The following is a 23,527-nucleotide window of genomic DNA, read 5'->3' as shown; positions in this document are numbered from 1 at the left end:
GTAGAAGTCAGGCACATGCCCATGGGGCATCAGGTCTGTTCTGACCACAGGGAATTCTGGCACAGTAATGGGCATATGCTTGGTTACAAGGGACATAATGAGTGAATTAAAAGGAGAAGGTGTGGAAGTCTTGAATCTAAGCAGAGCCATGGGGTCACTAGTGTAGACTCATCCTGAGCAGTGAGGAAACAGAACACACTCACCTTCCAAAGCCAGTGGATTAAGAGAGTTTTCAGTAGTGACACATTGGAGTTGAAATGGGAATCGTTTGGGTTTCCTATGCCTTGATGGATGGGGCCTTATAGTGTATTTTGGCTTTGAAAGCAAATACACCTGGAAGAGTGAAAGGGAGGCAGCAGCTGAAAGAGAGTAAACTCCGAAGCCACTGTCCTCCAATTATCTTCAGAAGAGATAAAGATTTATTGAAGGATGTTTGCTCAGAATGATCAATCATTTCCTGTCTGGCTCTGGGTACCCAGCAGAAAATTTTCATTTTCTATGGTGAGTGGAGGACACCAATTTATCTCTCTTTTTAGAGGCTACGTTTGACTGGAGGTGCAGAGAGTGAGCACGCCTAACTTAGGCTCTTCCGTCACCATCTACATAGAAAGAGATTCGATAAATGTACCGTAGGAAAATATCCAGTGTACCCTTCCCTCCTGCAGGAGGTTTGGATGGTCACCCTCTCAGATTTGGACCAGCAGAATAACTGGGCAGAAATGAGCATGGGGGGAGCAGGAAAGGGTGCTCAGTGACCGTCAGAGCACAGAGTTTGTTGTCAGGCTCTGAGATCTGTGGGGCAATATCAGTATTGAGCAAAATTGATTCTGAGGGTCACAGAGCCACTCCAACAAGGGCCAGAGACCCGAAGCTGGAACTGAGTTGTGGGGCAGAGGGCGGATTGAGCGCAGCTGCTCCTTTTACCCTCATTGGCAGGTGTGTATCGAGTGGCTTCCAGCCCAAGAGTACTGCTCATTCCCAAATATCCACTGTTTCCTGCAGTCCACAGAGGCTTACCCCAAGTTTAGACACTAAGCCCTACTGTGTGTCTATGGAGCCAGAGGGCTTTCAGCAAAACCCGTGGTGGGAAATGGAAAAGATTTTCCAGTATGATGCTCCTGAAGGAAATATGGATTCCCACTCCCCAGGGGCTCTGTCCCATTCCTCACGCCCGTCTACTCCCTCCTTAGCTACCAGATCCTTCCTCAGAAACCCCACTACTGTGTAAAAGCTGCCCTGGGTAACTGTAGCTGTTTTCCACATATGTGATCTGCTTCTAATCCAATTTTCCATCTGAGTTACAAGACCAAGTGAGGTGAAGCAATTTGACCTTGATCCCCAGTGAGACTGTGACTAAGTCTGCATTTAGAAGAAAACTCACCTCTCTCCTCCTAGGACTGTTCCTGACCGACACTATGTCCCTGAGCCTTTCAGCTACGCTTAGACATGGTCTAGATTAATAACCACTTAAGCACCAGATGGATGTTTGCCAATGCAGATCAGTTGGCAGGCCACACTGAAGAGCCCTTCACCCATCTAAGCCAGGCGCCATCAATCCTTTCATCAATCAAATGATCAATCAACTTTTATTAGTAAGACAAAATTTTCCTAATGGCGAGCTTATCCCCCAAACATTCCTTTTAACACCCCTATCACTAGGGACCATTTAAAACTTAGAAAAAAAAAGTGTGAAGAGACAGGCATGCATAACTTCAGAGGAATTTTCTTACTCATTGCTGAGAAAAGTTAATTTATAGCCTCCTATTCCATTCTTTCTATTTAAAATTAATTTCTTTGTGAAAAGCAGCAATACTATCTATAATCTGATACATTAAAATAGTTTTTCCATTACTAATGAAACCAATTTTTAGAACTAGCATTCACCTTGGCATTTTTAATTATGGACATATTTCTAAATTTGATAGAGTACCCAAGATATATTGGGCAGTGGTTTTATATTTTATTCCAGAAGAAAAAAATGTCTGCTTTCCATTTGCCCAGAATGTTTTCCTGCTTAGGATAATGACCATCAAGAGCATTGGTCTGGTGAAGGACATGATAATTCAGACAGATGGGGACCCTGCCTTGAAGGGCTTACAGCACAGAAAGACATGGGCATGGATGATGACAAGCGCCAGAGGACAGCAGAGTGGGGGTCAGTGTACACTGTGTGGGCAAGAAAGGATGAGAAATGACTCAGAGGCTTATGGATGCTAGGGTGTACAGGTGGGGGTGTCTCTGTGGAGGATTTAGTTTAAGGCCTTCCTCTTACTCCAGCTCTGGATCTGTGATATCACCAAGGATGGGAAGAATGCAACAAATGTGAAGCTTTTCAGCTCTGTCTGCCAGGGAAATGTATTGTCTAACAGGAATGTATTGTCTACCAGGAAATCACACTGTCTAACAGGGAAATGTATTGTTTCACAAAGCAGAACTTATTGGGGCAAGGTATGTGGATTCAGCATGGCATGTAAAAGAATTCCAGTTCCTGGGAGATGCTCAATCTAAGTTGCTTTGTACAGGAGACAAGGTACCTGTACTGAGCCCAATGCCTTGCTTGAAACAGAGACTTAACAAATATTTCCTAAATGAATAAAATAATTAGTGAGTGATTGTGCGCAAGTTTATTTCCTTTGCACATTTTGATTCCTGCAAGGTTTTTGATTTGGAGACCAAGCAAGGATCTTTGTCAATTTTGCCAACATGTTCATCCACCTCAGAGTTGAGAGTAGTTCTGAAATGTTGACCCATCCTGGCCAGGTTTCTACTCACAGCACACTAGTGGGGAAAGACAGGACGCAGAGACGGTAACTAGGACTAGTTCAGACATACTGTCTTGCCAGGAACTCTTTCATGCACTTATCTTAACCTTTTAATTCTCACAAAACCTCTAGAATATAGACACAATTTTTTTTTTAAAGATTTACTTATTTATCATACAAGAGCTGGGTGAGGGCAGAGGGGATGAGAGGATTCACCAGAGACACTGTGGGGAGCAGAACAGGCTGAGTGACTGAAACACACTGCTGAGGGGAGCAGCGGGAGAGATAGGAGAGGTCTGCTGACCATGTGGGTTAGCTCCTTGGCTGGGGATCAAACTCATGCTGTAGTGGCTGCTGACGGCTTCATAGTGCTGAGACTTAACCCCTTGTGCAACCAGGAAGGCCCAAGACACAATTGTTAACCTCACTAATAGATGAGAAAAACCAAACTCTGAAAAATTAAATAAGTTGCACAAAGACACCTGTTATGACTGACCCCAGAGGTAAGAACTAGTCCAAATCTCATAACCAGATGGAGGCTGTTCTTGTGGAAGAACATGGAAACAGGATTCCCCTGGGAATGAAATCTCTGGAATCCCACAGTCACATGGGAGGTGGTTTGTGGCTCAAGGCTGTCCATTCAATTCATCAGAAAACTTCTATGAGACATTGGATTGAGGCAGACAAGGACTTCTCCCAAGAAGGATCAAGGAGGCAGTGGTTGGGCAGAAACGTAGGACCCCAGAAATGTGTGGAAAGCTAAAAAGCAATGAATAAATGAAACATACAAGTACAAATACATTGCATTGGGAACATGTAGTAGGAATTAATGTAAGTGCACAATCTACTATGGATAATCTAGGGTCCTAGGTTAAGTCAGAAAAACAATTCCAGCCCGAGTTTGGGTCTGCTTAAAACAATCAGCTTTCCTCAGGAGCTGAAAGGCCTGGATGTGTAGGTTCCAGGCCTCAAGGACTCAGAGGGAGCATGATAGCTGAGGTCACATCCCAACCCAAACAAGCAAAGATCAGCACAAAAGCAAGATATCTGTCCCAGAGAGAGAAGAACAGGTGGCAGGCAAATGGTCCTGGCAAGAAGCTGAGAAGGAATACAGTATCCAAAGTGGTCATTCAAGCAGAGGATTTGCAGACAATTACAGATGGGTGGCATCAAGTTTCCAGATTACAAACAGGTGGGCAGCCAGCTGGTATTTGTTGATTACCAGAGGTACAGGTGGAAAGGCAGCTGGCAACAGGTGACTGTGGTCTACATGAGATCCAGGCAACTCACTGAATAGGTCAGAGATCAGCAAAGGCATAGGTGAATAGAGTTAGCATCTCAGAAAGAAAGGCAGTCATATAGCATCAAGGGATCCTGTCAAGAAGGACATGCATCCCTCACTATCCAAATTTTCTGCTGGATACCTGAGTGTTGAATAGGATTGGACGGGTAGAGATTCATCTATCAAGGTCCCAGGATTGTGGAGATTGGGCTCTGTAGAGTAGGTTTTCTTGAAACTGGAAGGACCGAAAAATATCTGGATACCAGTTTAGTGGACAAAGGATTCCCAAATAAGTAATGCAAGGCCTTTGCCTGTAAGGTCTCAACTCTATGGGCAGATCAGACACATTATAATATCTGGGCCCACTGGGTAATGTGGCCATTTACAAGTCAAATGCCTTGTGGAACTGTTCCCCACACTGCAAGAGGCCTACATAGAGAATAGACGGTCCAACCCAGTGCAGTACAAGTCACACCAGACCGAGGATGCTGCTGGACAGGCCACATACTGTTCCAAAGCAGAGGACTCTGAAAAATTCTGTTTGTCAAGATGACTGACCCAAGACCTCATCTCCAAAAAGGGATTTTCTGATTTTGCCATACTTGATGGAATCAAAAGAGAAATTTCCCCAACTCTACCCCCTACATAATACACTTTCTATGCCCTTAGGTGCCAGTCCCACAATGAGCATCTCTCTCCCTTGAGGGAAGACCACTTCTTTTGTTTCAACTGATCACAGCCAAACTTACCTGGCAGGTATGGTTCAGTCACTCTCCTCCTCAACTCAGCCGACCTTTGCCTGAGCTGTGTACCCTCCTCTATCCCTTGACCTCTGGAGTAGACTGTAGACAACTCTGCTGAGCCCTGCAGCCCTATGGAAAAATGACTGCACACAACTAAGTCTGGGCACAATGGGAAATTTCACAGGGATCAGGGGACCTCGATCCAGCTCAGATGCTCTGGCCTCATCAAGTCTCATGACTTCTTGCCACAAATCTTACCCTCCTTGTTCTCTTTCCATTCCTCATATGGGTTTCCCTCCCCCTACAGTACTTAGTACTTGTTTTTCTATCTTCTGGAATATTCCTGTTCTTTTCTTCACTACCTCCTCTGTACCCTTTAGATTTCAGCTTATCCATCACTTCCTTAGGGAAGACTTCCTGACCCACTTATTAGGCACATATTCACCCTGAAAGCACTCAAATGCACTTATGGCAGTTGTAATCCCATGTGGCTTTTTTATTAGTGTCCATCTCCTTCCTTGAGCTGTAACTTCATGTATTTCATTGGCTCTAGCATCCAGGGCAGGATGTGATACTTTGTAGATATCCAGAGAATAGTTGTTGAAAGAATGAATGACTAAATAAATGTCCTTGGGGAATACACTAATAGCCCCAGCCTGTTAATGAATGAGGTTAATGACAGTAAAGTGCCAGAGTGATGGTGGTAAGGATTAAACTATAAAGCATATATAAAGGGCCGCCCCTTAGGTGCCCGGCACACAGTGGCAAGTCATACTTTCAAATTCTCTTATTCTCTTCAACCCATACCCAAGCATAGTGAGATCTTGGTCCGCTTGCCTGGGGCTCTAATCTTCAGTAGCCTTGAGATGGACACAGAGTGCTAAGAATTCTGATCTTGATGTCAAATCTACCTGCACTGTGGCCATAACAAATCTTTATCTCTCTTATGTTACATTTTTCTCAACTGTAAAGTAGGGGATTTTAATAATACTAACCTCATAGAGCTGTCATGAACACATAGCACTTGGAACAGTGCTCAGAAAAGTCCCTGATGTATTAGTCAGGGACTGATAGTTGTTGTTATTATATTTAACTCTAGAATAGGCACAAAGTTGGACACTCATGGGAAAAGGAATTATGCAAACTGCAGTTTTCTAGACTTCAATTATTCCATTGAGATACCACACAGATGAACCAGCCAGCTGGACATTTCTACAGCCAGGAGAGAGGGCCTTTAAAACCTGGGGACCATCACCATGCTGTTTTTGTTAGAGGATTGCCTTTTCTAAGTGGGCTTCTCAGCCTTGTCAATTCAGCAAAATGCATTTTACTGAGACTTAAATGCTCTCTTGATCATATTTTCGCTTATCCTTTCTGAATGCAGTTCTCTTTGAAACCTCCTAAGATTGACAGTTGCATTTCTCAATTTTCAAAGGACACCCCAGAGGATAAAGGAAATTTCTATCCACTCTACTTGGCCATGCATTACTCAGAAAAGAGTTCATGGGAGACAAGCTTGACTTCTAGGTGGACAAGGGACAAAAAATTGCAGAGGATGATCCAAAGAGATGAACAAATTAAAAAAAATGAAAAAAGAAGAAGAAGATAAAAAAGGAAGATAACATTTGCTATTAGAGACAGATTGTATTTGAGTTTAGGACTAACTTAATGGGGAGAAGTAAGGAAGGGGGCTGGGACTCCATTGAGGGAGCCTCATAGCAATTCCTTATCCTCAAGCCAAAGGTCTGTTGTCAGCCTGCAAGTCACCTCGTGTCTGTACAAACCACTGGAACAAGGAGAACTGCTTAACAAAACTGACAAAAATGTAGAAAAAGCAGGGAGAAGTCAAATAGAGCACTGGAAGTTCTTTGAAAATGTGTGGATTTAGTTTCAGATTATCTCTTCGGGTCTGGAATTAGAACCAGGACAACTGACAACTCTTTTTGAGCAGCACAGGTTAGGTTTAGATTCTGCCTTACCACGGTGGGGAAGAAACTTGTTTAGGCGTGGTCTGGCAGGAGTGGTAAACGCTTCTGCAGGCTCCATGGAGCATGGGTTGAGAAGACTTGACTAGTTCTTCATTAGTGAGTAGGGCCAAAGGGGTACATCTGAGAGCAACTGAACCATACACTATGAAATGAATGATAGACAATATAGGTGGTCATTTTTGGGGTACAAGTGCACATCCACCCACACACATTCATCAAGCTGTAATTAATACACTCTGGGATCCACATTATCTCTACACCAAATTAAAAAGCTGCTGGATCTACTTGGTCTGGTATCTTTGAAGAAAATTTCTTTCTTTCGATGTTTTCTTCCTCTTCTTATTTTCTTCCTTGCTCACTTGAGTTTCCATTTTTGCTATTGCAGATTGAAAAACTCTTGTGCCTTTAAAAACACAGACCAGAGCTCAGGTGTCCTTTGAATCTGCCATTTACTAAGTGTATAGCCTCAGGGAAGTTAAGATCTCTAGTCCATTTGCTCCATTTGAAATCTAGAATAACAATAACCACACCCATAGGATTGGTATAAGGATTAAATGTCATCATAGAGGTAAAACATCTTAAATTATGTTAGGCAGGAGGGAGACTAAATAAATGATAATTCTCCTTTTTGCCTTCTGTATTTTAATGTACGGTGGACTCACTTCATATTTACTTCACAATTTTACACTTGACTGGAGAAAACTTTGCAACCAACCTGCTCTTTTTCAAAGTTTGGGTTTTAGTCTACTCTTCAATCAATACTCTAACTACTTTTGCTCTTAAGTTGATATTTTCAAACCTGTATACTGTTGAAATTTGGGTGATATCATCTGCCCTAGTTCTAAACTGATTATTAGGAGTGGATTTGGCTCCTCTTTTTTATCTGCATTATGTTGAGAGAGGAGTTTTTGGATTCTCCTGGCTTTTCATGGCAAGAGACCCACTTTCAAATTAAATGCCCATCGCATATTTCCCTCTAGTTGACAAAGTCATTGATTTTGTTAAAATTCCAAACACATCTCTAGGTAATTAGCCATCTCTTGCATGGCTATCATGATATAGACAAAGCAAAAAGTAGTTTCTATTCACACTGGTTTTGGACCTGAACCCTCTTCTGCTTGGAGCTGAGAATAGGGTACATATGTTTGGACCAGAGTGTCAGGGACTTTGGAAATCAACTGTTGTAGTTGGCAGGGGAGTGGATCCTGGGGCTGGTCAGGGCAGAGTGTTCATATAATTGAGAGTAATTATGTTGACAAAAAGGGGAATTGTAAGGGCACCTAGCAATTACAAACAGATGTGTTTGAATAATGGCAACCAGTTTTTCAGAGGCCCAAAGGACTGATGCTTCAGCAGGGACTCATATCCCCAATGGGATAGAGAAGCTTCAATACTTCTGGTAACACAAACATGACAAGCCAAAGAGATTGAGTTATTTTCAGCGAAAACTATTCCAGAGGAAAGCGGATGAGAAGGGAAGGAATAGTAAGAAAAATGTAGGTTTGGGAGCCAGATATTCTGGTTGTATCACAAATATACCACTGCATAAATAGCTGGAAAATTTCACAGCAGCTATCTAAGCAATCTGTGTCAAAGATTCATTATCTCTAAAATAGAACAGTACTCACTTCACAGAATTATTGATATTATTGGTATTTGGAAAGTATGTGTAAAGTGTCTAGCACACAACAGACATGGTAGTTGTTAGTGCAAACCAAGGTCATTGTTTGAAGTCTCAGACCTGATCTACCTGCTTCCATTTTGATCTTTAGTTCTCCAGAGAAATTATTTCAAAACATGAGCCAGAACACAGCAACTCAAAGCTTCTAACAGCTTTCCCACTACACTTGGGCTAAATCTTCATCCTAGAAAATCTGAGTTTAGTGCTTAAGACACTCCAACTTTTCCCTTTTTGTTCTTCTCCCACTTTCCCCCTTTCTAGTGCATTTCACCAAGATTTTTACTTGACTCTTTAATGTTTGTTCCACGAGATACTTGCATTTCTGGCTACATCTTATCACTCATTTCCCAGCTTAAATATAATAACTCAAAAGAGGCCCTCCTTGACCACCGCTTGATCGTTGATTACTAGAAACAGAGCCTGAGAAAGGGAATTGAGAGCACATGACATATTTTAAGTGTGAGCTTTAAGAAAAACCTGTAAAAAGTTGAGGATGACAGGGAAGAAAAAGAGAATAAGGACCTAGTCTTCAATGTGATCTTAGTAAATGTCTAGCCTTGCCCTGATCCGTGAGTTATGATAGAGTGGGGAGAGCAATCTGAAGCATAAATCATTGCTCACAGGTGGCCTGTCTTGAAAAAGGGAGCCAGGATTTTGTGGATCAATCAGTTATTGGGTACCTCACAGACATCTTCTACCAGTCAAAGGCGATCTTCCTGAAAATGTTGCCTGTTTAAGCCACTGACCACAGCATTATCCTCCAGCAGCTGGGGGATGTGTACACTGTTCTGTTAGTAGGATCTAGCAGCATATCAACTTACCTGCTGCAACCAGCTGTCCCAACTTTGCCATTTGCACACTATCACATTAACCTAGTTCAACTCTTTGACTTTTGTTTATTCTCTGACAATTTTCTTGTTTAATTATTTGGTGATTTTCTGTCTTCCAAGACTAAAGCATATGATCTTGAGAGCTGTGACCGTGTCTGTTTTGTTTACAGATATGTAACTATCCATACACTCTGCAACAAATGTTGGTTGGATAAGTTAATGTTGATTGCCATGTACCTGCTTTTAGAAGTAAAATGGAAGGCAAAAAAATTTTATGTGCAAAGAAATTGTCAAAAACAAAACAAGAAGACTGAAGTCCTAATCATGATCACTTGCTCTCTGGAGTTCCTTTGTCCCCTGTGCTATTTTCATGTGCCATCAAGGGAGAGTTGAATGACTTTTTTACAAAGCATTCTAAAGAATCTTGCTTATAAACTGTGTTTTCTAAAACAATAATATCCGCCACCAGGGAGGCAAAGTCAGCTTTTAGCACTTATCCTGAAATATTTACTGAACAGATTTGAAGAAAGAGAAGGGAAAAGCTGTCCCCAGAAGCTTATCTCCACAACTTATTTAATATGACTTCCCCCAAAAGATATTCCCCAACAAGTTAATTGCTACTGGGGCCAAATTTTATGAAGTATTTTCTACAGATGAAGTTATTTTCCCTCCAGATCTTTCATGTGTATCAAAGCACAATCTGTTGTGTGTGTTACTGTTGTTCTCTTGTTCTTCCTCCTTGTCTGTGGGGAATAAAGATTATGGTCAAATAGCAACATGTTAGAGGATTAATAGGATAATGAGATGTGTACCTCTGCCTCATGCTGTTCTACACAAATCATATACACATGACCCCTGCTGAAAAAATGATAACTGCCAACAGCTTTTGTAGCTGCCTTTCTGAAAGTTCCAGCTTCCCATGGACCCTCTGGCCATCAAAAATCCCACAGATTGTCACAAAAATTCTGGGCCATTTAAATAAAGAGCCTGAGGCATGAGGAAAATAAGGCAATCCAACAGCATGAGTGAAGGCACAAAAAATTAAGTCATGATGCCTGGGGCATTGTAGTATAAAATAATGCAGGGTGAATGAAGCCCCTGAGCTTATGGAGGTGCAACAATAGACCCCCCCAAAGCTATGCAGATATGTAAATGATTGGCAAGTTAATGAAAAAATAAACAAATTAACATGTTATTGGGAGGACTTACAAGGTACAAAATATTGTGCAAAGTAATAGCAAGCTTTGTGTTATTGAACCTTTAACATGTACTATGAGGTCATGTGAGGCTATGTTAGATGTCCTGTGTACCTGTGTTACAGTTGTTCTGGTGGCTATTTACAGCTTTTTTCTGTCAGCATCCATTTGTCATTATTCTGGTCATAACTTCGATTTGCCTCTGAGAACCCCTTCCCTCAACTTTTAGTTCATGTTGTTCAAGTAGCACTGACCACATTCTATGACATATGTTTGAACAGTCAAGTTGTCCCGTTGACCTGGCCATCAGGTGAGCTTTGCAATGGGCTCACGATCCAGCCAGACTGGAGAATCTCACCTCCTGGATTTTTCTGGTGTTGTTAAGATAAAATAAGCACAACTAATAGTGACCAATTTGTGCCTTAAGGGGAGAGCTTGGTGACATAAAGGAATGTCATACACAAAAGATAAAGTCCTGGTGCCATAGATTGAGGACTGTGGCTAGCTAAGATCTTATGTTACCCATGGAACTTAGTTTCCTTAAAATAGTTTGAGGTGTCAGCAGTGTACTTCAGTCCTTCTGCCTGCTCTGCTCCCCGTTCTGGCTCTGGTGAATTCTCTCGCCCTCCCGCGCTTCTGACTGTACCCAGTGCATGTATAAAACGAAAACAAACAAACAAATAAATAAATAAATAACATGCCTCTAAAAAAAAAAAAAAATAGTTTGAGGTGGATTTCTCTCTCCAGCAATTGAATGAAGTTTTAATATAGAATTAAATATATAATCATTGATCTTGTATATTAACTAAAGAATGCTTGACCTCCTAATGTTTGTATACATAGTTGGAAAGAAGATAGACACTAGGGGACCATACAAAGGAACAGAAATTTGATACCGAATCTGCTTTTTCTTTGACTTTTTTATTTTTTAAAAGATTTATTTATGTACATAAGAGCTGGGGTACAGACCAGAGATGCAGGTGGGGGTGGGGGGGTGAGAGGATTCACCAGAAACAGAGTGGGTAACAGAACAGGCAGACTGACTGAAATACACTGCTGAAGGGAGCAGTGGGTGAGACATGAAAGGTCTCCTGCGCCATGTGGGTTGATCCCTGGCTGGCCAGGGATTGAACTCATGCTGCAGAGGCTGCGGATTGCTTCACAGTGTGGTGCTTAACCCCTTGTGCCACCAGGGAGGCCCTTCTCTGACTATTTTAAGCACAGCTCTTATCCAACAGACCACAGAACTATCCCATAAGAGAAAGAATGAGTATAAGAATACAGACTGAAACACTAAAGGAAACTGGATGTGGAATCAGATGATACTTGGTTTAATTTCCAGTTCTGATGCTATGTACCCAATAACTTTGGAGAATACTAAGCTCTCTGCATCTCAGTTTTCACATCAGTAAAATATTGTGATAAACCTGTCTCATAGGACTATTCTGAGAAATAAACAATAGTATATACACTATGCAAAGGGCTCAGCCAGAGTAACCACACCATAAATATTAGTTTCCCAGTCCTCCTCAGGTGTAATCTACATGATTTAAATAAGGTCAAAGAGATATATTTGAGAGCAACTGAATCATCTACTATGGAATGAATGACAGGCAATTATAAGTCGCTCACAAATATTAGCACAGGGAAGTGGATAGGGGTTTTACCACATATCCACTCTGAGTAATAGTTCTTGATTTTAGCACATGTAAGTGAGATAAATTTGGGTTTATTTTCTAAGGGCTTGAATCACTGTATGTGTACTTTATAGAATCCGAGAAGGAAGGCATGTATCTAAACAAAACCAGCCCAACTGATAGAAAATTTCATTTTAACCAAACAGCTGATTATGTTTTTAATATCTTGCCAAATAACTAATTGACTGATTGTTCTCTTCCATTTCAATGAAGGTTGCCTGGATTGATCAAGCCAGTGAAGTTTGACAACTTGTAATAATAATAATCTGTGGGGTCAGTCTAGAGCCTTGTGCATTGAAGTGAGGAATAAAACTAACTGCAAGGGAATAGAGGAAGAGAGGACTAGGTCCCAGTCTTGTCTAAAGTTATTAGAGTCCATTTATTCAACATGAATTTATTAAGGGCCCACTATGCACCAGGAAGTGTGTCAGGTGCTAGGATACAGATAAAAGTTCCATCCTCATGGAGCTTAAAACTCCATGGAGGTGATGGACAAAAAAATAAGTAAAATGTAAAGTATGCCAAAATTTTTCAGAATTATGAAAAGAACAATAAAGCAAGGAAAGGGAACAAGAATGATAGATGTCAGGATGTAGGAGGCAATGTTTGCAAGCAAAACTAAGATGCTTGCTGAAGATCTTGATGGGAAGGTGGTATGGGGGGAGGTGAAGAATAGAGAAAAAAACACATGGATTTCTGGGAGAAGAACATTCCTATAAAGTAGGGGTCTCTCATGTTTGAAGACAGTAAAGAGGAATCCAGGGCTTTGGTAATAGGGTAGAGAGTCAGGTCAGAGTAGGCAGCCTGCAATGGGGTGGTTTGGGGGCTCCAGTGCAGAAAGAGGGAACCATTGTTAGGTTCTGAGCAACTCTGCCCTACATTTATTGACTCTATTCTGTTGCTGCTGCTCTGAGAATAGAGTCTAGAAGCACACAGGAAGGAGGAGCAGGTATGGGAGACATATCAGGTGAGCTGTTATTACAACAGTGCAGGTGACCCAGGGGCACAGCTTGAACTAGGGCAGAGATGGTGGAGAGGATGAGGAATGAACAGTTTACAGGATGTTTTTTAAACTGTGCTTGGGCTTCACCTATGGACTGGGATAAAACAGATGTCAACCTTCCGGATAAAGTCTGAAAGAGAAGTTCTAAATACTTGAATAAAATAAAGATGCTATTAGGTCACGGAAGAACAGGTTAGCAAAGCCCCAGTGGCATCATAAGTAAGAATACAAGGTCACAGTTCCTCAAGATCTGAAAGACCTTTTGTTTAAGAGACAAAAAAGAAAGGAGGGATGCAGTGGACATCTGTGAGAGTGAGATGGCTTGGAAGCAAGACCCAAAGTGGCGACCTGTGGGCGAAAGGGTGTTACAGAGCCCCTTTAGACACCATGTGTGAGGCAGGAAGGAGAAACAGAAACCTCAAGGAGTCCCAGTGGGTGAGAGAGGGTGTCAGAGTTGGAGCATCTCCAAGAAACCAGGTGGAAATGGGCTTGACAGAGACTGAGCCTCACCAGAACCCAGGGGCTGTGCTTTGCGCAGAAGGGGACGAGGTGACAGGCGTTCAGGTAGGGGAGGTGCGTGGGGCGGAGGATGGATGTCAGGGGATGGGCTCATCAAGGTTTTCTTTTTGTGGGAAATCAGAGTGAACATATAAAGTGGCTACTTCTCATCCTAGGAATGACACTGATTGAAGATGATCCTCCCAAATTTCATTGCAGAAAATGAAGAACGGCTCCCGGTTGAGTGTGATTTTCTGCCTCCCTGAGCCAGTGCTGAGACCGAGATGGCTCATCCTTCAAGCTGCTCCCTCCACGCGGCGAGGGAGGCGGCACTCACCCCCCGGGCGATGAGCATCTTTCACCTGGACAGAGTCCCGGGATCCGCTGTAGTCAGAGCACTTTTCCTTAATCTTCCAAATCCTCCAGGCCAGAGCTCAATCCCCTACAGTGGCCTGAATCTGAACATGAAAGGAAATAAAGGGGAGAAGAGAGAACCTACCCATAGTGTATTAACCATTTCCACTTCATTAGGCATCTCACCACATACTTCGCATCTATTGTGATACATAACTTTTAAAACAACCACACAGACAGGGTCTGAAAGGTGATTAATGAACAGCTGAGCACAGTGAAGTGACTTGCCCCAGATCATGTCCATCCTAATTTTCTTACCACCAAGTTAAGATCATCCTGTTTTCCCCTGCTGCCTTCAGTACAGGCTCTATGAGGGGCCAATTCCACCTCTATGGTGGTGCCACAAGGAAAGTTCCCCAGCAGGTAAACATGGGGTAGCCACTTCCCCCATGTCCACTTCCAATCTGGCATGAGCCTGCTAGTTACTGAGGACAGGGAGTGAGGCCAGGGGTTTACATTTCTCAAACGCATCCTTTGTGACAGGTTATCTACTCAGTCTTTTATATGCAAGATTTCAGCTAACCCTTGTGGGGGCTCCATGAGGAAGCCCAGAGAATTTATCCAGCCTGACTGCAGCTTTGCTGAGAGGCAGGTGCAGCCCCCAGCATGCTTCCGAACTCCATGCTCACTGCAGCTTGAGCCCGGGAGCCCCATTGGTTCAGGCACGGTCGGGGGCAATCCTCTGATTCTTTATTCAATATTCACAGGAATTAAATTCAGAAAATCAGACTTATCAGAATCACTGAGGTCAGAGGATACCAGAGAGGCATCTGGGTTCTATGCTCACACCAGTCTCTACCCATATTCAAGACTGTGTGCATGGGGCTCCAAAACCTGCCTCTGCTTCTGATTAGCTGTGTGATCTCACACATGTTCCTTAACCTTTCTGTTTCCTCAGCTAAAATATGCTGGGTGTAAGAATCTCTTTCTTGTGAGGATAAAAGAGACACTGTTGTACAGCATTTAATTACATGTTTATTATGTGCTGGATTAAGCCCTAGCAGTACTACTAGTTGTTGAATGACTAGCACTTGTATCCATCGTCAACTCACCGTCAATAGCAGTTTGCTCCGCAGGGTTCTATTTATTTGGACTGGTTTAAGCCACCATTTGAAGGACGAGATGTGAAAGGGAGAAAGGGAGCTGAGGAAAAGCACAGGAAGACTGACCAGACCACAACGCCACGTGTGGGGTGCATTAGCCCACAGGCTGCTGGCAGCAGGGTCACCTGCCCAGGAGGTGGTGGGACACCAAGAGTGAGGGGGTGAGGACACAGACTGTCTGGGGATAGTAGTGATGGGTAAGGGGAGGAAGAGGAGCCATTTCTTATCTATGAGTTCATTTCCTTAGGAAAAGTATTACAAGCCTTTGACTTGGCTCATTCATGGTGGGAGGGTGATCTCCACTTCAACATATGGGTAGGGACAGGCTGCCTGGGTATACTTATCATGCAAATGGTTTACAAATTTTTGGCTTTGTATTCATCTCCTACCCTCCATTTCCTTCTGGACAATCCTTTGTTGTTGTTCTAATGGCTTTAAGAATTATTATTTCTCTTGTGCTATGTACTAAAAAGACAAAAGAGAGCAGTCTAATCCTCAACTCAGACAGTAGCTTCAAATTAACATATTAAAACCAATTGGGTTCCTTGAGCCTTTTTATGCTGGTGACTTTAGGAAAATCTTCCTACCTTCTGATGTCAATTTCCAGCTAAGTTTAAATACCTACTGATGAGTGCCAGGTGAAGGGAACTTTGCTTCAAAAAATTGTTAATCAAAACAGATATGCTGGGAGAAAAGGTAATTTGGAATGTTTGCTTTTCACAATGGAAGCCTACCTGAAATGTCATCAATTTAGAGAACAGGAAGATTTGCAGAAGCCAACTTCATTTCTAAATGTAAAATATTTTTTAAAAATTGCTTGTGTTGTTAGACTGAAGGCAACTCTCCTGCTCGTTTGTCAAATTCATGAATCTTATTCCAACAAAAATGGGAGAAACAGGCAGAGGAGAAGATAGGAGAGAAAACATTTATTTCAAAAGGGAAAATAAAAATCTTTTTCTAATACATTTACCAATGTTCCATGTCCCTGGTGGCAGACAATACACCAGAGTTCTGAGTCATGGTATGGCAGCCCCTTTGCATACATCATACTTTAAAGATTGTCCTAGTAGGTATGTGTTAAAGATGGGGCTGTCACATCATTCAAAACCTGCACAGTGCACAGAACAGACCACCCTAAGAAGACCAGTTCACCACAGGATTCTACTTACTCCTTAGATTGTCTTATATAGTCATTGTGTTTCTTTATTTATGTAGCCTTATGACATCATCTCAAACACTTCCTTCTCAAAATTTTTGCTCACTTGGAATTTCAGCTTCAACCCCCCCAACCATATTATTCCAAACACTTCCAGGCTGGCTTTATCCATATTCTCCATCTCCAACTACTGCCTCAACCCTTGCCCACCTATCAAACTTAGCACAAATGCCACCTCCTCTATAAAGTCTTTCCTGATCCCCATGGGCAGACTTGTGTCCTTCTTTCCTGCTATTTCTGTCCAACTCTATGAACCTCAGTTGTTATCAATCAATGTCAACAAATGAAGAATGTGTAGTGTCACAAAACATCTTATACTTAATCATCTCCAGGTAGTCACCATTGAGGCTTATTAAATCTTGAGGATTTCTTCTTGTTTTATGGAGAAATTGAGGCAGAGGATATTTTAGCCTCCCAGTGGTCATGTACCACTGGGAATGCAAGTTAAGATTTTAGTGTACTGGGCAATCCTTACTTGTAGATCAACAATACTGACTGAACCCAAAAGGATTTTCTGAGAAACAGCAATGCTGGACACAAATCAGCATCATAATAGTGAACCCATTTAATGAAATTTAACATACATGCTCCATGAGAAGCCAGCCACTGTACTGGTGGCTGGTTTAGGGATGCATCCAGAGATCTGAGATGAGGTCTTGTCATACAACTATAAGTTGAACAAGGAAGTACACTGGCAACAATCTAACCCAATCTAACCCAAATGGGTAAGACTGAAATATCTGGGGTATTTTTTTTTTATAGTGACATCAACTGCATTTTCATTGTGCTTAATTTTGTATCCTGGTGGGACCCACAAAAAGTTCAAACTTAATATTCTTGTATGCAATAATGCAATAGCATAATATAATTTAACAAGTGTTGTTAGATTACTGTCCCTTTTTCCTCAAGCCAAATCTGTTTTTTCTGAAACAAAAATCTTTCATTTGTTTCCTATTCCAAAGTTTTGTCTTCCATCTCCTGGTCAGTCTTCCGAAGCACCCTGGCTGTCAATGTTTGACTTAGTATGTGCTGGACAGTCTAGACCTATCATCTAGGTATGATCTGGCACATGTTGCTTATACTTTAATCACTGCCTTCTTTATTGCCACCTAATTCCCTAATCCATCTCTTAATGGTATTAGCAAATTTTTGGATTGTGATGTAGCATATTAGATGCCTATATATTATATCCCTTTTGACTTCCTATCATGCAGAACCCTGATAGGAGACCCATCATTGCCTATCTAAGTCCATAATAAACATTTGAACAGGATAAAGGCTATGTTCAGTCTCTGCCTAAAGCAATAATTTTCACCCTGAGAGTCATAGACCATGGAAGGAGGTAGAGCCTTAATATAATGTTGCCTATATCCATATATTTTCCAAGTAAGGACAGAATTTATTTTTTAAAAACAAGAGAAGGTACTGCCACCTACCACCATGATCAATTCATGAGAGCAAGGACAGACACACCCACACCTCCAGCACCATCAATGTATCACATATCATGGTGCCACAGCACACACATAGCCAACATTTGAGTAAATTGATGTAAAAATAAATATGATTTATAGGAAATAGTTTCCACTGAGTTATAAAATATCTCTAACAAATCTTTAGCTCAGTGACTATTGATCTCATAGCAAGAAAAGTTACATTCATCAAAGGGACATGGTCAAGAGAACAGTTCACTGCCCTTGTGTGACCAAGTGAATTTGTCTTATGTGACATGGTCTTCTGAGTCCCTGCATATGTTCTGCCTTCTAGCAGGCCTTATAAATTCCAGTATCCTGGTCCAACACAACCTCCACCAACAAGATGGCACTCCCATTCACCCGTGCCTCACACACCCATAGCCATGAAAGCCCAGCAAGACCTGCAATCAACCCAGGACTATGCATACCATGAGGGGGTCCAGGTCCAAGAAGATTCACTTTATTCATTTAATAAATCAACAACAGCTCTCCCTTTCTCAGCCCCTAACCGACAGTTCTAACTCCAATCATCCCCATCTTCAGTCCCTCCAGAGCACTGACTGATAAACTTCCCCAAAGTCCAACTTTTAGCCTTCTCAAGTTCAAAAATCTTTAATGACTTCCCATTAGGCACAGAAACAGGCACAAGTCCTTAGACAAGCATTAAAGGACTCCTATAATCTGACTTTATTGTATCATTTTCAACTTCAATGCCTTATAGTAGTTTGTCTTCAACTCCCCTGGGGCTTTTCCAGTATCTGTGTTGCCTATTAGTGTCCATGTCTTCTGTTCTCTACTACAGAAGGAACTAGGTACCTCCCAAAACCCAGCACCAAGTCCATATATTCTATCCCAAATTATAATCGTTAGATGAATTAACAGGTAAGCAGACACACCTATGAGTAATTGAAGCTGTCCCTTTACCAAGTATACATATTGTGATCTACCCCAGCACCTAGCACGGTGTTAAGTATAGCACAGGTACTGAATGCATAGGTCTTGTATAAAGCAAGTATAGAGAGCAGGAAGAAAAGAAGAAAGGAAGGAAGGAGAAAGGAAGGAATAAGTTCAAAGGATATCAAGATTTAAACTATTCATTATTAAATATTCTTTCTTGGACTACAGGGCAAATATGAGGATGGATATGTGGGAGAGTGAAAAGGATTCAGACACTATGAATAAATTCTCTCCATACAGAATCAGGAAAGGAAGAAATAAGGTCCCCTGTGACAGGCCATGGGGAGTCCTGTCCTCCGCAATGAAGAGAAAAGCTGAGTGTCTAAATTGAAGTCAAGTGTGTCAAAAATTTCATGGTCACATATCAAAGTGCCCTGTGGCTTCCAGCTGGCCCTTATGCTCATCTTCTCTGTCTCTAGATCTTCCTCCAGATGCCAACTCTGCCTAACATGCTCTGGTCCCGGGTACAATTCAGACAGATTTGCAGTTCCTCACAGCCAGCAACTATACAAAACTTAGAACTTTCCACAGATGTTTCCCCTAAATCGTGTTCATGGCGGTCCACTTTGGTGCTTTGTCAGCAAACTTCAGCTCCTCCACTAGCTCCATTTTCCCAGGCCACCCAGTTTGTGACTGTCCTCTGATCTTCCATCTTTCCCTTCAAGACTTTCACTTATCCAGCTCCTCCTACAATTGAGGAAGGTCTTGAGACCCAGGGAAAGTGAGTCTCTTCCCCTGATTGAACCCTCAAAAACAAAAAGTGAGGAGATCTCTCTCTCCTCTAACTTTCTCAGACAGGAAGCTGTCTGAGACAAAGTGAGTCCACTGTAAACATGGACCATTTGTTAATTAAAGGGAGATGGATTAAAAGGCACCCAGAATTTGCTTTAATCAGGTATACTGTAATCACTAAATGTAAACATGGAAATTACTATGGTGAGGGAGGAAGTTTACATTCACAGATTCCCTAAAAGCAGCAAAAATGACACCCCATGCAGTATCACATGAAGGGGCCAGGGATGGTCAAGAGGAAGAGTGGGGAGAATATCCTGGAGTCCTTACTGGTGCTTTCATAGGAAGGAATGGGTAAGTCAGGGTACTTATGCTGAATATGTTTAGGATTAGGTAGTTCGTATAATTTTGGAGGGATTCTGGGTTATAGGGGCAAAACCTAGTTGTCTAGTACCTGATTCTGGAGTGACTTCTAGTAGAAGGAATGTCAGGTAGGCACATGAGAATTTGATAAATGAGTTGGCTACAGGTTTGTGTTCTGAATTAGCTGAAGTCAAAGGCATACTAAAAGGGGAAGGAGTTACTATCTCTAGGAATTACCTAGTCCTGAAAGGCATAGTATCTACAGGATGAAAGCCTCAAATGCCAGATTGTCAAGAAGGTAAACAACAAGAAAATATTGTCAACACAGGAGAGTTGACTCGGAGGGCAGGACCAAGGGCCCACATAACAGAGCTATGATCAGAGAAGCAGATCTAACAGAGCTAAGATGTGAGTAGCAAAATTTAGTCCTAATCAATATGTACCACCTGCCCCCAGAGCAGAGGGGGTTATTACACTAACCCAATGAATTTCAGAATTGCTGTGAAACAGTGATCTTTATATGTCTCATATTTCCTTCCTTTGTGAACTTGAGTTCCTATCATAGTTGTCCTATGTCTGTTTCGTCATTGTATGTTGAGTTGTGTTTCTATAATTCATAGAATTAAATCAGGGAACATCATACTAAAACCTACCAGCAAAAATTGACACATCAAGGCAAGTTTCTCACAGACTCTGAGATATGATTAAGTTATAAGATCCTGAACTTCAAGCCTAAGTCTGAGGCTATAACTGAATAAGACTTCTGTGCTTCCTGGGAGGTGAGGGAGTACATTTTGCAAATGGGAAGAATGGAAATAATCTGTGGTCACAGAATGAACTGTAGGTAATTAAAGATGGTGTTTTTTTTGTTTGTTTGAAAAACCTAGAAGTATGACCTATTCCTTTATCTTTGAATATGGACTGGCCTTTGGTTTGCTTTGACGTATAGAATGTGGTGGAAGTGACCCTGCATAACTTGCAAGACTGGACCTTAAAATGTACAGTTTTGGTGTGCTAGGAACTCTCTTGTGTAGCGAGTTGCTGCTAGTTATCAGCTCTCCTGAGCGCCTGACCAATAGCATGACAAAACATCAGTCCTTTGATGAGTCATCTTGCTTATTTCAGACTAGTCAAGCCTACAGATGATTATGGGCCCATTCAACAAAATTAGGAGCAAAAGCACACCCAGTTAATCCTAATGGAACTCTAGAGTTGGGAGAGGCAATAAAAGATGCTTATTGTCTTTAACCCATTTGGGATGAAAGTTGTTACAAAATGGAAACAATAAGAGAACAGCAAACCTGGAAATGCCTCCCCCCCTCCAGAATAGAATGGAATGGAATGGAATCTAGCCTATGATGTCAGACTTTCCCACTGCACATCCTTCTAAGAGTATACTAATCTCTCCTCCTTTCCAAGGAACCGCTTTCCTCTAAGATAAGGACAGTCACAAACCAGACATTTGGAAGGACACATTGAAACTTATCTCTATTTGTACAAATCTTGTCTGTCCTTTTGGGAAATTTTCCTCTCCAATCTCTTACATTAGCATGGACAAAGAAATACTCTTAAAACAAAAACTATTAAAATTTCCTTTGGAGATTGATGCTCCTGGATAGAGAAGTGACAAGCATTCTATGGCTCTAGCCATGGGTTCATTTGACTTTTCTATTGCTTCTGGCAAATGCACATATCACAAAAGTATATCTTCACACTCTTGTGACAAAAATTTTAAATTTCCTTTATAGATTGATGCCTCTGAATGAAGAGGTAACGGGGTTTATCTGGTTCTAGCTGCACTGTTTTCATTCTGCTATTGTATTTGCTTTTGGCAAATCTACATATCATAAAAAGATATTTGTGCCTGCTTGTCTGAAGGTATTAATATCTTTCCAACATTGCTTAAAACATGATTAAGATTATGCAGGACAGTCATCATCACTTGGGATACAAATTAGGGCAACATAATTTGATCGTTCCCTTGAGCTTTTACACTTCTCAACCAGGTAAGCAACTTAGAGTAGTAAGATATATCCAAACAAAAGTATCTGGCCAGCATTAGTGAATGAAAATACAGGTCATCCAGTTAAATTTGGAGTTCAGATAGACAATAAGTAATTTTTTTTAGTACAACTATATTCTATGCAAAGTTTGGACTTATTTAAACTAAAAATACATTTAATTGAATGTCCTATATTTTACTTGGTAACTCTCTCATATGTCTCAGCTAGGTATAATGAGACCAGGTAGGTTTCCTGTGGTCATGCAACTTTTTAAATAATATCTCTCTTTCTGCTTTTGTGAGATTCATAGTAATGTGGCTATGCTTTAATGTGGCACACACACACACACACACACACACACACACAACAGACTACCAGGAACCTAGAGTTGTGGGAAATAGCCCTCACATCTAATGGTAACGTATAATACATCCAGTAGTTCACAGTGTTATTTCATGCAATCTCCCCAGAAAACCCAACAGATGTGGTCTGCTATCAGGGAACACTCAGAGGACCTGCCCAGGGTCACACAGCTGTTGAGGCTCAGCTCTCCAGTCCACAGCTCCAGTGCTGTCCCTAAACCCCTGCACACAGAGCTCTGCAATTGCTGATCTCAAGCGAGTCAGGTCAGCAGAAAGGTAGTAAAGTTCTTGCCATTTTGCTATCATTCTTGTGCCTGTAGTGTGTTCCCTTGTTGCATGACATTTGAGCAGTCCTGTTGATAACCATATACTTTATTGAGGACAAATGAAGGTAAGAGAGAAACAGGGAAGCCGTGGAAAAGACATAAAATGTGCCTCTTTCTTAATCTCTGAAGGAGGAATAAATCCTTACACAGTGACTCAAACAGTCCCCTAGCCACTTGCTCTTGTCACATACAGATGGTAGGAAATTCCTCTTCCACTGAAAGGGAGTCTGATGGGGTGGATCACTCAGCAGTAAACTTGAGGTTAAGTGATCCCTCTTTGGTCACTCAGAGTCCAAGTGGGACAAATACTATTTTTTTACATGGAAGAGCCCCTTGTCACAAAGAGAGCTAATGGGACTCTCCTTCTGAAGTTTCAGAATGAGTTTTTTAGTCTTGGAATATTGCAGGAGGGAATAAAGAAAAAAGAAAATGAGGACATAGGGCAATGTCAGAAAGTTATGGGTCCCTGTGCTATGTGGTTCTGACCTATGTGTTTAGGGGGAAAGAGGAAACTTAGCAAGCAAAAAATATGAGTGTGATTATGAAAAGGTAATGAAATAGCAAGCAGCTCCACGTTTCCTTTCCCAAAAGGAAAAAACCAAAACTTAGATTCAAGATGTTCATAGATTCTATCCTATACATGAAACACTGATGTTTCTTACCCAGGTTAAATAATTCCAAATGTGGCTTCTATTTTTTTTTCCACCACTTTTTTCTTGCACTTGAGAGCTCAGAATAAACCAGTCAGCATTTATCCTTCAGCTTGACCTAAATCATTTTCTGGAAGGACACTGACATGAAGGGAAACCAATGGCCCAAAGCAGAACTCAGCAAAGGATTCACAAAATGCTTTTGTCCCTGATGAAGCATGTGGTCTTGATGCTGCTGTGAAGTTG

General features: G+C 41.6%; 1 long non-coding RNA gene across 1 annotated transcript in view; it reads right to left on the bottom strand.

Annotated features, from left to right (window-relative positions):
- Window positions 1–23,527, bottom strand: part of LOC129144986 (uncharacterized) — a 60,405-nt gene that overhangs the window by 5,652 nt on the left and 31,226 nt on the right. Inside the window, exon 3 of the long non-coding RNA XR_008549927.1 lies at window positions 6,767–6,917. This is a non-coding gene — a long non-coding RNA (uncharacterized LOC129144986). The remainder of the gene's footprint in view (window positions 1–6,766; window positions 6,918–23,527) is intronic.

Source organism: Talpa occidentalis, unplaced genomic scaffold (assembly GCF_014898055.3).
Source record: "Talpa occidentalis isolate TD23 unplaced genomic scaffold, MPIMG_talOcc4v2.1 talOcc4.8, whole genome shotgun sequence".
NCBI classification, from domain to species: Eukaryota; Metazoa; Chordata; class Mammalia; order Eulipotyphla; family Talpidae; genus Talpa; species Talpa occidentalis.
This window is presented reverse-complemented; position numbering and strand designations above follow the sequence as displayed.